Source organism: Capricornis sumatraensis, chromosome X (assembly GCF_032405125.1).
Source record: "Capricornis sumatraensis isolate serow.1 chromosome X, serow.2, whole genome shotgun sequence".
In the NCBI taxonomy this organism is placed as follows: Eukaryota; Metazoa; Chordata; class Mammalia; order Artiodactyla; family Bovidae; genus Capricornis; species Capricornis sumatraensis.
Window position 1 is genome coordinate 102,702,828 of NC_091092.1, and position 12,416 is coordinate 102,715,243.

At 39.9% G+C, this 12,416-nt stretch overlaps 1 pseudogene; it reads right to left on the minus strand.

The window, feature by feature from the left end:
* Positions 1-1,091: 1,091 nt before the first annotated feature.
* Positions 1,092-1,988, minus strand: LOC138071334 (small ribosomal subunit protein uS5 pseudogene; annotated as a pseudogene).
* Positions 1,989-12,416: the final 10,428 nt, after the last annotated feature.

A 12,416-nucleotide genomic window follows, 5' to 3' on the forward strand; every position in this document is an offset into this window, starting at 1 on the left:
GAGAGTTTTTGCATCTATATTTATCAAAGATATTGCCCTGTAGTTCTCTTTTTTGGTAGTGTCTTTGTCTGGTTTTGGTATCAGGATGATGGTGGCTTCATAGAATAACTGGGAGTACTCCCTGCTCTTCAGTCTTTTGGAAGAATTTGAGAAGAATCAGTATAAGTTCCTCCTGTGTTTGGTAGAATTCCCTAATGAAGCCATCTGGTCCTGGACTTTGTTTGCAGGGAGGTTTTTTAAAAAAATTATTATTAATACAAATTCTATTTCACTTCTAGGGATCTGTTCAAATTTATCTAATTCTTCTTGATTCATTTTTGGTGGGCTGTCTGTTCCTAGAAACTTGTCCATTTCTCTAGGTTGTTGAATTTGTTGGCATAGAATTGTTCATTGTATTCTATTTAAAAAAAAAATCTCTGCAGTGTCTGTTATCATTTCTCCTCTTTTATTTCTTATTTTGTTTATTTGGTTCTTCTTTTCTACTTGGTGAGCCTGGCCAGAGATTTGTCAGTTTTGCTTACCCTTTCAAAAAATAGCTGTTAGTTTTATTGATGTTCTTTTTCTATTATTTTTGTAATTTCTATTTTATTTTCTCTCTGCTCTTTATTATTTTCTTCCTTCTGCTGACATTAGGTTTTGTTTGTCCTTTTTTCCCAATTCTTTTAGGTGGTAGGTAGGGAGTTTATCTGAGATTTTTCTTGTTTTTTGAGGAAGGCCTCTATTGCTGGGAACCTCCCTCTTAAGACTGCTTTTGCTGCACCCCATAGATTTTGGATGATTCTGTTTTCATTGTCATTTGTTTCAATTTTCTCTATGATTTCATTGTTGACCCGTTGCTTTTTTAGAGCATGTTATATAGACTCAATGTAATCATTTTTTCCTTCTTTCTGTGGTTGATTTCTACTTTCATACCATTGTGATCAGAAAAGATCCCTGAAATAATTTCTATTCTCTTAAATTTGTTGATGCTTGTTTTGCGTCCTACTATTCTAAAGAATGTTCCATGTGTAATTGTAAAGAATGTGTATATGTGTATTCTGTTTTTTTTTTTTTTTTCCTGGCTTCATTCACTTTATTTTTCTCATATAGAATTATGTGGTGGCTACAGCTGGAGAAGCCTGGGTCCTCTGCATAGAGACTCTGGTGTGGATCTTTACAAGATGGTCAATGAATTCCTGATACGGAGACTTGGTGAATACCGTTTCTTTCCAGAGATCAGGGGTGAGATAACTGTAGGTCTTGGAAATGGCATCAAAAGTAGCCTTGGCGAAAATGCCAGGGTGGTGGTGCAGCCCCTGGCAGAGGTGTAACAGTCATCAGGAGCTTCTTGGGCACAGGGGCTGAGATGATGCCTGTGCCCCTGGGAGCAGGGATGAGGCACACCAGCACAGAGCCACAGCGGCCAGTCACCTTGCAATGGACTGTGTGGGACTTGCCAATCTTATTTTCCTAGTACCCTCATCACATGGTGATGATAGAGAGCTTGGCCAGGATGATGGTCCCACGGATGGCAGTGGCTACTGCCTTAGAGCATTTGACATCCAAACCGACATGTCCATTGTAATCCCTGATGGCGACAAATGCCTTGAACCTGGTCTGCTGACCAGCACGGTCTGTTTTTGCATGGGCATAATCTTTATTTTATTTATATTTTTATTTTTTAGGCATAATCTTTAAAACCTTGTCCTTGAGGGATGCTCCCAGGAAAAAGTCAATGATGTCATATTCTTTGATGGGCAAAGAGAAGAGAGATTTCCTCCAGGGACTTGATCTTCATGTCCTCGACCAGGCAGCCCAGCTTGGTAACCGGAAGCCACACCTTGTCCTTGGCCTTGCTTCCGTGAGCTCTGTGGTCTCTGCCCTATCCCTGATCCCGGCTGTGACCCAAGCCCAGGACTCCCCTGCTGAAGCCACCTTGGAAGCCACCATCCCATCCCAGGGCCCCCAGGGCCTCTAGGCCTTCTCAAAGCACCAGTATCATCCGCCATTTGGTGTTCTTATGAAGAAGCGTATTCTGGTATTTTGAGGCTGTAGTGTCCTGAAAATATCAATTATGTTTCTCTATTTTATTGTGGAATTTAGGATCTCTGTTGCCTTTTTGTTTTGTTTTGTTTTGGTCTGAAAGATCTGTCAGTGATGTCAGTGGGGTGTTAATGTTTCCTAGTATTATTATATTCCTGTCAATTTCTCCCTTTATGTCTTTTAGTATGTTTTATATATTTAGGTGTTCCTATATTGAGTTCTGGTAAAGACTGAGGGCACGAAGAGAAAGGGGTGACAGAGGATGAGATGGTTGCATGGCATCACAGACTCAATGGACATGAGTTTGAGCAAACTCTGGGAGATACTGAAGGACAGGGAAGCCTGGCGTGCTGCAGTCCATGGGGTCAAAAAGAGTCGGACATGACTGAGCAAGTGAACAACGGCAACAACAAATACTGAGTGCATATATGTTAATGAGTGAAACATTCTCTTCTTGTACTGATCTTTTATCATTGTATAGTGTTCTTCTTTATCTTTCTTTATGGCCTTTTTTAAAAGTCTGTTTTGTCTGATATGAGGATCGCTACCCCTCCTTTCTTGTCATTTCCATTTTCGGGAGACAGCCTTTTTCATCCCCTCCCTTTCAATCTATGTGCCCTTTGCCCTTAAATGGGTCTCCTGTAGGCAACATATTGTAGGCTCTTGTTTTCTTACCCAGTCTGCCACTCTGTGTCTTTTTTTAAATTATTTTTTATTGGAGTACAGTTGCTTTACAGTGTTGTATTAGCTTCTGCTATGCAGCAAAGTGAATCAGTTATATGTACACAGATGAAAGTTTGCTGCTATGAGCCATGAACGACACCAGGATTCGTGGCCTCCGGAGGAGAGGAACTCAACCCAGGGCCCGTGACAAGGCTTGATCGCTCAGAGCTTTTTGTGTAATAAAGTTTTATTAAAGTATAAAAGAGATAGAGAAAGCTTCTGACATAGACAGCAGAAGGGGACAGAAATAGTGCCTCCCTGCTAGTTTTTAGCAAGGAGTTATATACCTATTGACAAGCTGCTAATTAGAGAAAGGAAATGCCTCAAAACTGAGAGAGTTGCACCAGGCCCCTCACCCACAACATGCATTTTGAGATAGCATTGGCACAAGGTGAGTCATCCTGGCCATAAAACAATTCACAGAAATCTTGGAGAAAGGCAGATTTCCAAGCAAATACATAGTTCATTAACATAGCTTAAGAAAGATATTTCCATAAGAAAAACACAATGGTTAGCTCAAGGTTTGAGATTAATTAACTAGGTATAACCAGGTGTTGCCATGACAACATAGGATTGGAAGAGAAAAGAAAAAAAAAAAGTCTGCCATTTGCTGCTTGGGGACCTCTGGCCTCCCTACCGAGGCTATTAACACTCTCACATATATCCACTCATTTTTAGATTTCCTTCCCATTTGCACTGTATGTCTTTTGATTGGCGCATTTAGTTCATTGACATTTAAGGTAATTATTGATAGATAATGTATTTATTGCCATTTAAAACCTTTTTTTCCAGTTGACCTTATATTTCTTCTTCCTTTCTTTTTGTTTTTCCTTTTGTGGTTTGATGATCTTCTTTTATAGTTCTTTTCTGAGAATCTATTATGCTTGAGTTATCTTCTTTTTTGGTTTTTGTGTATCTATTATGTTTTTGATTTGTTGTTGTTCAGTTGCTCAGTTGTGTCTGACTCTTTGTGACCCCATGGACTCCAGGCATCCCTGTCCTTCACCATCTGCCGCAGCTTGCTCAAACTTTATGTCCATAGAGTCGGTGATGCCATCCAACCATCTCATCCTCTGTCATCCCCTTCTCCTCCTGCCTTCAATTTTTCCCAGCATCAGGGTCTCTTGTAATGAGTCGGCTCTTCATATCAGGTGGCCAAAGTATTGGAGCTTCACCATCAGTCCTTCCAATGAATATTCAGGACAGATTTCATTTAGGATTGACTGGTTTGATCTCCTTGCAATCCAAGAGACTCTCAAGAGTTTTCCCAATACCACACTTCAAAAGCATCAGTTCTTCAACACTCAGCCTTCGTTATGGTCCAACTCTCACATCGATACATGACTACTAGAAAAACCATAGCTTTGACTATATGGACCTTTGTCGGCAAAGTAATGTCTCTGCTTTTTAATATGCTGTCTAGGTTGGTCATAGCTTTTCTTCCAAGGAGCAAGCATCTTTTAATTTCATGGCTGCAGGCACCATCTGCAGTGATTTTGGAGCCCGTCCCCCCAAAAAACTCTGTCACTGTGTTGTTTCCCATCTATTTGCAATGAAGTGATGGGACCGGATGCCATGATCTTAGTTTTTTGAATATTGAGTTTTAAGTCAGCTTTTTCACTCTCCTCTTTCACCTTCATCAAGAGGCTCTTTAGTTCCTCTTTGATTTCTGTCATGAGGGTGGTGTCATCTGCATATCTGAGGTTATTGATATTTCTTCTGGCAATCTTGATTCCAGCTTGTGCTTCATCCAGCCCCACATTTCCCATGATGTATTCTGCGTATAAGTTAGATAAGCAGGGTGACAATATACAGCCTTCACATACTCCTTTCCCAGTTTGGAACCAGTCTGTTGTTCCATGTCCGGTTCTAACTGTTGCTTCTTGAACTGCATACAGGTTTCTCAGAAGGCTGGTAATGTTAGGGGAAGCACACTGATTGAAACCGCCGACCCTGGCCAGGCACCATAGTAACCATCTGCATGAGTTGTTTTACGACAGGAGGTCCTGGGAACTAATAAGTCTCCACCGACCGGAAGAGTTTGGGAAAGGTCAGAAGGAGACACCACATGTCCGACCACCTCCCAGAATCCTTCTCTCTGGCATCCATCTCGGCTGAACAAGGTGTGCACCACCAGGAAGGACTCTGAGTCAGAATGACTGGCTAAAGACAACCCAAACTAATCCCATCACCATAAAACCCGAGACTGCGAGCCACATGGCAGAGCTGTGCTCCTGGGTTCCCTTACCCTACTGCTCTTCACCTGGGTGCCCTTTCCCAGTACAATCTCTTGCTTTGTCAGCACATGTGTCTCCTCGGACAATTCACTTCCAAGTGTTATATAAGAGCCCAGTTTCGGGCCCTGGAAGGGGTCCCCCTTCCTGCAATAGTAAGGTGGTCTGGTATTCCTATCTCTTTAAGAATTTTCCATAGTTTGTTGTGATCCGCACAGTCATAGGCTTTAGCGTAGTCAGTGAAGCAGAAGTAGATGTTTTTTCTGAAATTCTCATGTTTTTTCTATGATCCAATGGATGCTGCCAATTTGATCTCTGGTTCCTCTGGCTTTTCTAAACCCAACTTGTACATCTGGGAGTTCTTGGTTCACGTACTGTTGAAGCCTAGCCTGGAGAATTTTGAGCCTAGTTTGGAGAATTTTGATTTGTGGTTACCCTGATTTTCAAGTATGTTAACCCAGTACTGTATCTACGTGCTTTAGACTGGTAGTCATATAGGCTCAAGCACATTCTTTAGAAAAAACTACAGAACTTGCCTGGTTAAGAATCTGTCTACCAATGCAGGGAACATGGATTCGAGCCTGGTCTGGGAAGATCCCACATGCCGAGGGGCAACAAAGCCAATGTGCCACAACTATTGGAAGCCTGCGCTCTGCAACAAGAGAAGGCACTGAAACGGGGATCCTGTGCAGCATAGCTAGAGAAAGCCTGCAAACAGCAGCAAAGACCCAGCGCAGCCAAATGAATTAAGTAAAAAAAAAAAATCTACAATTTTTTATTCCCCTTCCCCACATTTTATGATTTTGATGTCCTCTTTTACATCTTCATGTTCATCTTTTTGCTGTTCTTTGGAGTTATAATTGAATTCACAAAAAATGCTTGTATTCTACTAGTTTCCCCCACTACCTGCACCACGTGGCTTTAGGGATCTTAGTTGCCTGTCCAGTGGAAGCACTGAGTCCTAACCACTGGACCACCAGGGAATTCCCTGTACTCGCTTATTTAAGTGATTTACTTTCCAGTTGTTATTTTCTCTTTCAGATTCTTGCTGCTTTTCTGTTTTGAGAAGACCTTTCAATATTTCTTTTAGGATTGGTTTAGTCTTTTAGTTTTTATTTCTCTGAGAAATTCTTTATCTCTCCTTCTATTTTAAATGATTATCTTGCTGAGTAGAGGTCTCCTAGTTTGCAGGTTTTTCCCTTTCAGGATTTTGAATATTTCTTGCCACTCTCTTTTGGCTTGCCACTTTTCTGTAGAGAAATCAGCTGATAGCCTTATGGGGGTTCCCTTGTAACTAACTTTGTTTTTTTTCTTACTGACTTTAGAATCCTCTCTTTAACTTTTGCCATTTTAATTATGTCTTAGTGTAGGTCTGTTTGGGTTCATCTTGTTTGGGATCCTCTGTACTTCCTATACCTGGATGTCTATTTTCTTCTTTAGGAAGTTTTCCACCATAATTTCTTCATATACATTTTTGATCCCCATTTCTCTTTCTTATCCTTCTGGAACCCTGTTATGAGTAGGTAGGCTCACTTTATATACACTGATAGGTTTCATATATTGCTTTCATTTTTCTGTCCACTGTTCTTGTTGGGCAGTTTCTATTATTCTATCTTCCAGATCATTTATTATTCTTTTTTTTTCATTTATTATTCTTCTGCATTATTAAAGTTGCTATTTATCGCCTTTAGCTCAGCTTTCATCTTAGCACATGAGTTTTCTAATTTTAATTGGCTCTTCTTTATAGTTTCTAATTCCTTGTTATAGTGATCTGCACTTCTATTGACAGCCTTTTGTATTTCCTTCAGTATTTTTGTAACTTCTTTTTTGAACTGAAGATCTAGTAGACTGGAGAGGTTGGTTTCATTGTTTGTTCTTTCGGGGGATTTCTTTTACTCTTTTAATTGGGAGTGCTTCTGCATCTTGATTTTACTTATATTTGTCTGACTATGAATTTAGGAGAAACAGTTATTTAGTGTCATCTTGGAGGTGTTTGTCAACCTTGTGCTATACCATTTAGAGAATGAAACACACATACACACAAAGCCACCTCATCATATAAGGATGGAGATTTAAATTTCAAAAGATCCATCTATATAAAATAGATAACTGACAAGGACCTACTCTGTAACACAGGGGACTATACTCAATATTTTGTAATAACCTATAATGGAAGAGAATGTAAAATATATATATATATATATAAAATTAAAATAAATAATACTAAGAAAAGATCCAAAGATCCTATAATCTTATAGGGTAGTCTTTTATTTTTCATTTATTTATTTTTATAATTTTATTTATTTATTTTTGGCTGTGCTGGGTCTTTGTTGCTACAGAGGCTCTTCTCTGGTTGCAGTGCACAGCTTCTCATTTTGGTGGCTTCTCTTGTTACAGAGCACAGGCCCTAGAATGCATGGGCTTCCATACTTGTGGCACACGGACTTAGTTGCCTCATGGCATGTGGGATCTTCCACACCAGGGATCGAACCTGAGTCTCCTACATGGACAGGCAGATTCTTTACCACTGAGCCACCAGGGAAGCTTATAAGGCAGTCTTTTAAATGAGACATCCAGTTTTATGAAAATCTTACTATGTTGTCCCTATTTCTCTCATTTTTCCTTAATTTGACCAGACAAATGTTCAGAATATGAGATTTGGGGACCAATCCAGGGTTTAGGGCTTCCCTGGTAGCTCAGATGGTAAAGAATCCACCTGCAGTACAGGAGACCTGGGTTCAGTCCCTGGGTGGGGAAAATCCCCTGGAGAAGGAAATGACAACCCACTGCAGTATTCTTGCCTGGAGAATTTCATGGACAGAGGAGCCTGGCAGGCTATAGTCCATGGAGTCACAAAGAGTTGGACACAACTGAGCGACTAAACATTTTCACTAGGGTTTATAAACTTCTTCACTGATCCCCTACCAGGGCTCCTGGAATCTTCTCATCTGGTTATCTTGTTTCCTTCTTCAATTGGCATTCCCAATTTGGTTTTTAAGCTTATTTATTTATTCATTTTCATTTTATTCCCCTGGAGGAGGGCACGGCAACCCACTCCAATATTCTTGCCTGGGAAATCCCATGGACAGAGGAGCCTGGTGGGTTACAGTCCATGGGCTTGCAAAGAGCCAGACATGACTGAAGCCCATCAGTCCATGGGGTTGCAAAGAGTCAGACAAGACTTAGCGACTGAACAACAACTTCATATTTATATGAAGTTCTTTTATAAACATTTATATGATTAAAAAATCATATATAAACTTCATTTATATGTATGTTTTCCAGGTGGCGCTAGTGGTAAAGAACTTGCCTGCCGATGCAGATGAGAGTTTGATTCCTGGGTCAGGAAGATCCCCTGGAGAGAGGGCATGGAAACCCACTCCAGTATTCTTGCTTGGAAAATCTCATGGACAGAGGAGCCTGGTGGGCTACAGTCCATGGGCTTGCAAAGAGCTGGACATGACTGAAGCGACTGAGCACAGCACAGCACATAGCTTTATAATGTTGTGTTAGTTTCAGGTATATAGTGAAATGATTCAGTTGTACATATGTATTATATATATGTAGTCTTTTTCAGATTCTTTTCCCATATAGGTTATTACAGAATATTGAGTAGAGTTCCTTGTGCTCTGTAGGTCCTTGTTGGTTATCTGTTTTATATATAGCAGTGTGTATATGTTAATCCCAATCTCCTAATTGATTCCATGTTTCCCCTTTGGTTAACCATAAACTTATTTTTGAAGTGTGTAAGTCTGTTTCTGTTTTGTAAATAAGTTCCTTTGTGTCTTTTTTCTTAGATTCCGTATAAGTGATATTATATTTGTCTTTATCTGACTTACTTAGTATGAAAATCTCTAGGTCCATCCATGTTGCTGCAAATTGGCATTAGTTTATTCATTTTTTTGTAGCTGAGTAATATTCTATTGTATATATGTACTATGTCTTTCTTTGTGGGGAGGGCTGCTCCCTCAGCAGTGAGAATGTGTTGTCCTAACCACTTTACTGCCAGGGAATTCCCTGTACCATGTGTTTGTTTTATTTTCTTTTTAATCAATTCCTATGTTGATGGATAGTCAAGTTGCTTCCATATCTTGACATTTATTGTAAATAGTGCTGTTATGAACACTGGGGTGCATGTATCTTTTCAAATTAGTTTTCTCTAGATATTTGCCCAGATGTGTGATTGGTGGATCATATGGTAGTTCTTTTTTTTTTTTTTTTAATTTTTTTTTGTGCTGTGCTTGATCCTCATTGCTGTGCAGGCTTTTCTCTAGTCATGGTGAGCTGGGGTTACTCTCTAGTTGCAGTGCACAGACTTTTCATTGCCGTGGCTTCTCTTGTTGCTGATCACAGGCACTAGGGTGTGAGGGCTTCAGTAGTTGTGGCACGAGGGTTCAGTAATTGTGGTTCTTGAGCTCTAGAGCACAGGCTCCATAGCTGTGGTGCATGGGCTTAGTTCCTTCTTGGAATGTGGTGTCTTCCCAGATCAGGGATTGAACCTATGTCTCCTGCATTGGCAGGAGGACTCTTTACCACTGAGCCACCAGGGATGGTGCTGGTAGTTCTATTTTTAGTTTTTAAAGGAACCTCCGTAGCATTCTCTATAGTAACTTTGCCAATTTACATTCCCACCAACAGTGTTGGAGAGTTCCCTTTTCTCCACACCCTCTCCAGCATTTACTGTTTGTAGATTTTTAAATGATGGTCATTCTGACTGGTGTGAGGTGATACCACATTACAGTTTTGATTTGTGTTTCTCTAATAATTAGTGATGTTAAGCATCTTTTCATGTGTTTATTGGCCATCTATATGTCTTCTTTGGAGAAATGTCTATTTAGATTGCCCACTTTTTGATTTTTTTTTATATGGAGTTGCATGTTGCTCTTTGTCTATTTTGGAGATTAATCCCTTGTTGGTTGCTTCATTTACAAATATTTTCTCTCATTTTGTGGGTTGTTTTTTTAATTTTTTATGATTTTCTTTGTTATACAAAAGCTTTTAAGTTTAATTAGGTCCCATTTGTTTATTTTCATTACTCTTAGAGGTGGATTCAAAAAGATATTCCTGTGATTTATGTCACAAAGTGTTCTGCCTATGTTTGCTTCTAAGAGTTTTATAGTATCTGGTCCTACATTTAGGTCTTTAATCCATTTTGACTTTAGTTTTGTATATGGTGTTAACGAATGTTCTGATTTCATTTTTTTTACATGTAACTGTCTAGTTTTTCTAGCACCATTTATTGAAAAAACTGTCTTTCCTCCTTTGTATATTCTTGCCTCCTTTGTCATAGATTGACCATGGGTTCATGAGAGTATTTCTGGGCTTTCTATCCTGTTCTGTTGATCTATATTTCTGCTTTTGTTTCAGTACCATACTCTTTTGATTACTGTAGCTTTGTAATATAGCCTGAGGTCAAGGAGCCTGATTCCTCTGGCTCCATTTTTCTTTCTTAGGATTTCTTCAGCTATTCAAGGTCTTTTGTGTTTCCATACAAATTAAAAAATGTTTTGTTCTCAGTTAAGTTCAGTCACTCAGTCGTGTCCGACTCTTTGCGACCTCAGGAGCCGCAGCACCAACTCCTGGAGTCCACCCAAACCCATGTCCATTGAGTTGGTGATGCCATCCTCTGTCATCCCTTCCTCCTCCTGCCCTCGGTCTTTCCCAGCATCAGTGTCTTTTCAAATGAGTCAGCTTTTTGCATCAGGTGGCCAAAGTATTGGAGTTTCAGCTTCAACATCAGTCCTACCAATGAACACCCAGGACTGATCTCCTTTAGGATGGACTGGTTGGATCTCCTTGCAGTCCAAGGGACTCTCAAGAGTCTTCTCCAACACCACAGTTCAAAAGCATCAAATCTTCGGCTCTCAGCTTTCTTTATAGTTCAACTTTCACATCCATACATGACCACTGGAAAAACCATAGCCTTGACTAGATGGACCTTTGTTGACAAAGTAATGTCTGCTTTTTAATATGCTGTCTAGGTTGGTCATAACTTTCCTTCCAAGGAGTAAGCATCTTTTCATTTCATGGCTGTAGTCACCATCTGCAGTGATTTTGGAGCCCCCAAAAATAAAGTCTGACACTGTTTCCACTGTTTCCCCATCTATTTCCCATGAAGTGATGGGACCGGATGCCATGATCTTAGTTTTGTTCTAGTTCTGTGAAAAATGCCATTGGTAATTTGATAGAGATTGCACTGAATCTGTACATTGCCTTGGTATTTCCAGTTTACTCTTTTTTTCAAATTGAAGTATGGATGATTTCTAGTTTGCTTAACAAAAACTGTATTGAGGAATAATTGCCAAATATAATTGTATGTATTTAAAGTGTACAACGGGGGACTTTCCTGGCAGTCCAGTGGTTAGGACTCTGCACTTCCACTGCAGGAGGCATATGTTCCATTCCTTGGTCTAGGAACTAAGATCCTGCAAGCCATGCGATGCAGCCAAAAGTTAAAAATAGAATAAAGTGTACAATGTGATTATTGACATGCATACACATAGAATGATTACCAAGATCAAGATAATTAACACACCCATCACCTTATATAGTTAACATAGTTAACTCTGTGTGTATGTGTATGGAGAGAATGCTTACGATCTATTCTTGCCAACTTTCAAGTATCAAATACCTTTTTATTAACTGCCATCAGCATGCTATTCATTACAGCCTCAGAACTTATTCTTCTTGAAGATGCAAATTTGTACCCTTTGACCTACAGCACCCCATGCTAATTAGAAAGCATACTGCCCAAATCAGAACCTCTGATAGCTTCTAGAAGTGTATTAGTGTATTAGTGGTGAGCAACCTTTATCCGCTTCCCCCAACCTCCCGCGGCCTTCCTCAAGAGACAATTTCAGGAAATGAAAATGATGCTTATAGGCTGCCTGTATTTGCATTGCAAATGAAAATAGCTTTGAATCCTGTGGGGGAAATATGTATTTTCTTCCAGGGGAGCTTGCCTGTGCAATCAAGTAGATTTATTCTAATGAGCAACCAATGCCATTTGCCAGTTACTAAAATGTTAATATCGGCAGAATTGAAAACTAGTCACATAGAGGCAGTTTTCTAATTTTTTATCCTAAAATTAGTTGACAGGCTGAAGGTGGAGATAAATAGAAGAGCATAAAACCATTTATTACAAGTAGTAGGCTTCATCTCGCTCTCTTTGATACATCAGTTAGACTTGTTTTGATGCACTACAGGAAGCTTGTTGGTAATACATTGCAAACTGTACATTTCAGTCAGAACTCAAATGGTTTCCAAGGTGCAGCCATAAAGGCCAGTGCTCAAAATAGCTGCTGCCCCCAGGGAGTGAGGGCTTCCTAAGAGGCCCTTAAGGGAGCCCAGAGCGAATTTCCTGGAATCGCTGGTTTTGGAGGCTTTAAAAAAATATTACAAATATAAGTCCTGCTGTGTTACCAGGCAGATTTTGAC